This window comes from Octopus bimaculoides, chromosome 5, assembly GCF_001194135.2.
Source record: "Octopus bimaculoides isolate UCB-OBI-ISO-001 chromosome 5, ASM119413v2, whole genome shotgun sequence".
Lineage (NCBI taxonomy): Eukaryota > Metazoa > Mollusca > Cephalopoda > Octopoda > Octopodidae > Octopus > Octopus bimaculoides.
This window is the reverse complement of record NC_068985.1, coordinates 32156013-32161736: the sequence shown is the minus strand read 5'-3', so window position 1 is coordinate 32161736 and position 5724 is coordinate 32156013.

Genomic DNA, 5724 nt, shown 5'->3' with positions numbered 1-5724 from the left:
ACAAGTTCATCATCATCATCATCATTATTATAAACCAATGGTTTTGTCAATCATTCCCCCACACGATTCTTTTTTTTATTAAAGACAAGTGAATTTTTTTGCAAGACTGGGGACTCCTAGGAGATAATTGAAGCAGAAATTTTAATAATTAAAATTTATTGCTCACTGCATTTAGTATAGCAGCACACATTCTGCATGTGTTTCACGCACAGGTGTCTCTTGAAAATATCCTTCAGTTATTAAGTTGTTGCATCAACTTTAGTACAATTCTTGCACGTCTGTAATGATTCTCAATCACTAGATTTTTAAAAAAGTCTATGATTTACTGAGTTAGAAATAAAACCGAAGCATGCCTATTGTTGCTACCGAGCTTACGAAAGACCAGATTGAATTTAATCGTCAAACGATTTAATCTTCTGTTGCATACATTTTCAAATAGTAATTAAAATTTCAGAGTTGTCTCCCTTCATATTGACGCGATTACTTTTAACATTGGTCAGTGAACTTGTGTTTTTCTGTTCTCACAGCAACAATAATTTCATTTCATTGAAATTTTTGTTGATCACTGTATTAAATATGTTAGCACTCATTCAACAATTCTGAAAAGATGTCAGCTTTACTGGCAGCATTTGAATTAGTATAGAGTACCAGAAATAACATATGCAATACAGTTACATTAAATAGTACTAAAACTTAAATATCATCACAACAAAGAATCTCATTGATAAGCCTCTACTCGAGAATATATAGGAAAATATCACATTCTTTGAGATTACTAAATTACTTTTTCTTCTTTTTTTTTTAATAATGAACCTTGATGACCAAGCCATCTTAATCACTGCAGGTATTAATGCATCATAAAGTCTTGATTAAAAATTTCAGTTTTGAATAGTTGCTAACTTTTCTAAGTTCAAGTATGTTGCACAATGTAACATTATTTACATATATGCAATGTTTTATCCATCACATTCTATACTGTATTCAAATAAAAACCAGTCACATAATAAGCAAGCCTACATTTACCTACATCTGGAAACTATAGTCCAGTTAAACTATATCTTCCATCATTACCACATAATCACTACAGAAATTATTGCACACTTTCTTATACTTTCAAGACTACATTAAAGGTATTGTGCTTTATAATTCAGTCAGGGAGCTGAGGGCAGCAGACATGACTCTTTGCAGACTGAAGACCTGATTTGAAAATTTGCATGGAAAAATAATCTTTTGACCCTTTGCCTATCTTCTGTATCATATGTGATACACAGGACATATTTTCCATGCGTCTATACATCATCTTATACATATGCCAAATTTTTTCAACCATCAGAGAAAGCATTACTCACAATGTATGAAACAAAGGCTAACTAAAAGCCTGAAAATGAAGCATGGACGTTTATCAAGACAAACTTATGAAAATGTTTTGGACAAGAAAAGAGTTAAAGAAACCCAAATATCAGATGATAGTGGTGTTAAGTTCTTTTAATTGAGAAATCTCTACAATAAATAGCTAAATTAATATTAAAATATTAAGCATGTTAATCTCATGTAGCTATCCTGATTTCTAAGCCTAAGTGTGTATAAAAATTTCAGGTTTTTGATAGTAATATCATTCCATATTGTAAAAATCCCAGAAGCATTTTTAGGTATTCTAATGTCCTCCAACAACAATAAGTTACACAAAAAAGTTTGAAGTTAAGTTTGAATAAAATAAAGTTTGAAGTGAACAAATAAAAAAAAGAGATTGTCACAAAATGATGTGAGTGAATTCTAAAGTTGAAGATCATGTTTCTTTTTTTTATCATGAGAAAAACTGTAGGTATACTTTCGTATTTTCTATGTCATTTCTCATAAATTCAATGATTCTATATTTTAATGAACAATACATCAGCATATTGAAATCTTAGAAATATAACAGACAGATTCTTGTTGATCACAAATCATATATTTAGCTGCTGACCGGGAAAACATTTCAAAGAATATTTATAGATGCAATGTGAAAATACCAGCTTATATTCAATATATTATGATTGATATCCAATTGCCATAAGTGTATCCATAGTAGAAATATGAAATTCTCAATAGCTCAGCCTAGTTTAACATCTGATTCATAAACTGTCAATGCTGGTCACAATAAAACTGACAAATATTTGAATAATAGCCATGCTGAGTCAATATGAAGAAAATGCTGGAAAACTACTAAACCACTACTTGAAGAGAAAGTTCTCAGTGATGTCTCAGTAACTAACTGTTACAGGTTATTTGGCTACTCAGACAATTAAATACATCCTTTGCTAACTTGAATATTATCTCTGGGACAATTTTGTTTTAACTATAAGTAAGACAAGTTTTTTTAGCTATAAAGATTAACTGTGCAAAAAAAACAAAAAAACCCTATATAAATGCATACAGAGAGAGAGAGAAATGGTTGTGCAGAGTTGCAGGCTTGACTGTTTGGTTAAGAAATTCACTTTGCAACCATGTAATTATATTGCATACCAACCTTACTCTTTTTTTGATAAAATGATCTCAAGAATTTACACCTATAATTCTCAATTCAATACCTATCTAGTTCACAGTTTTATAATTGAGTTATTTGCAGCTTCTTTTGATCCCTTTAAGTTTGAAATCTAAAGGTTTAACATTAAAATATGGTTTATCTATGTTTGGGTTATTACTATGAATTTAGAGTACACTTCAGCTGTTACTAATTTCAGGAGAAACACAAAAATATTAAAGCTTTATATAATCTATATCACTCTTTCTTAAAGTTGTTCCCTTAACTAAAGAGTTAAATGATATTTTAAACTTTACTGAATATACTCAAAAATTAGTCCTTAGTTTCCATATTGCATGCTGTTGCAAATTTACTTTAACCTGAACCTTTTCAGGTCTTCCAATGCCAACTTTTACTATATACTTTACAAAACTTTGCATGACCACATCATCATCTTTTATCAGTCAGAACACCCCCAAATTCTTTTTCTAGTAGCTCAAAATCAAATGCTATATGCCAACAAATAAATCACACCTGTTCTAAATAACGAGGGCTGATATTAAGGAAATTAAAATTATTTATCAAAGCTAAGTACATCTTAAAATTGGTTATTTCATAGATTTTATTTGATATCATATAAATTATTTCTAAACTTTAGTTTATTTTACGTTTCTAAACAGTTTCTTTTACAGCAAGAGGTACATTTGCTTGCTTTAAGTTACATTGATAAAAAATAAAATCTATATGGATCCTAAAGAAAATCATTAAATATAATGTGACAACACCATAATGTAATGTAAGTAGTTGTACAAAGTTTTAATGTCATGGAAAATTGTTGAGCCAACTAGTTTCTTGGGCAATATGTAAGTGCATAATCATTTTCTTTATTCAAGAGCACATGCATTACACAATTACGCACACGCACGCATTCGAAATAGCAGTAATAGGATTTTGTGATTACTGTAATACATATTATATAGATATAAAATGCATTGGAATCCCATTAGCTCGGTGGTATCTCCCTACTTTAAATTAATCAGAATATATAATTACTTTAAAACCAAATTCAAATGAAGATTCCATCAACCCTCACCGAAATTAAATGTCATAGAAAATAAATTAAGGAACGAAGAAGAAATAAGGGGCGCTTGAAGAAAGGAAATTGTTATTGAAGCCAGACTACATTTGAAATTTGAATCTGAAAAATATAATGAATAAAAATTTATTTAGATGATATACCATTAAATGTAGTTAGTTACATTTTCTAAATACGCAGTCCCAAGAAATTAAAGTACTTTTTACGATTTCTCTTCGAATATAGTCGATCACAAGTACACACATACCATATGACGTAAGTTTACGTCATCATTATATGTGTACGAGATCATCCGAGGTTTTACAAGACTGAGTAAAAAAAAAAAAAAATTTCGGTAATTTCCGACATAAGAATAGATAATAGTTTATTTCTTTTAAATACTGTAATGATTATTACAATTGATTTTTTAATGAATATCTATAAGCATATAAACATATATGCTGAAAATACTTTAGGTTTTAAGAATCAATAGATCAGATTTCGTAGCATGAGACTACTATAAGATAGTTATATAAACTTGGATCAAGTAACAATAAAACGAAACGTGCGTACGAAACGAAGATTAAAAGAAACATTAAAATTTTACAATCAGGTCTTTAGATGTCTTCCTTTATATTTTTATTCAAATATATATATACATTTAAAAATAAATAAAATGATTTATTATACTATAGAATGAGAATTTTTCCTATTTAATTGTTACTATACTCAATCCCTACTATACTTTTATAGCAACCTAGCTAAATCACGAAGTGTTTCGCCCTACACTTTTTTCCGTGTTGCTGAATTATTTCATTGGTAGTCATCAGTTGAATGCTTGTATTCTCAGTATACTTGCTGTGAAATTGTATCATTGTGTAACAGTTTTTTACGGTTTTATTTGACATTTGATGTTGTCATGTTAATGCCAATGATATACTTCTAAAGCCTGGAGAAATTTCAAAGAAATCAAAGGGACGTGGAGGCTAGATATTTATCAATGGCGTAAAGGGCTATGACTTGATTACTTGACTTCGTTACTTGTGTGTGTGTGTGAGAGAGAGTGTGTTTCATTTACCTGAGATATAATTTATGCTTTATTCAGCCACTTTTTGAAAGTGAAAAACCACAACCAACAAAAAGCAACAGCAAAATAACTGGAAGATCAAAGGAGGAAGGAACGGAATTACGAAAACCTTTCAATAGTGTTAACTTTGCAGTACATGGTGGAAACTAATCCATATCAGAGGCCCTCTGTACACTGGTCTCTCACAGGTACATATGTACATGTATATATATATGAATACAAATCGACAATTTTACTTTACAAACGGATTGATACTTCGGGAGATAGATATATTTGAAAGACCACGATGTAAATCCAATGTGGAAACAATAGACCATATCTGATCAAGATTTAAATGGAGATCATCTAGTCCTACCAAGACTTACAAAGTGGAATTATTCGCAGCATTAGTTTTTGACTCAAAGCATAAAATAACATCTAGTTCGAAGAAAAAGGACAAGTGCAAAATGTATTTTTGTATATAATTCAGTCTGATGGTATGTGAAAATTTGATCAAACATTTCCGCACATTTCCGTTTCGAAGTTGTCTTTCATTATAAACTACTGACATTATTTATTTCGTTAAATTATCTGATTTTCATGTTTTATTCAAATTCTGTGTATTTTTAAATATATGCAAACATCATATCTTCTGTCTCATGCTTTCTGTAAAGTACAAGGTCTAGTTTTGCTTGACCAGATGTCTGCATACCTAGGGTACCATACATGTGTCTTTCGTTCACACGAAGAAACGTTACAGTTGCCGTGAATTACACGCCGTATACTTATTGCTGAAAAGAAAAAAAAAAGACTTTCCTTCCATTCTTGAAACATTTGTTTCGTGCATTCATTTTCTTCAACAGCCTAAAGTTAAAACATACCACTTAACTAAATACAGTCTGTGTAAAGCATCGCATTCGTTTCTTGAAAAGGGTTTGAGTGTCAAATCATCTCTGCAAGATCACAAGACGAACTTTGGAAATTCTATTACCTAAAAAATCTGACACGATATTCATTTGATCAAGGATCTGTGTAGATTTTATTATCAGTTAAAGAAAAAAGTGTGTGTGTGTGTATATATAT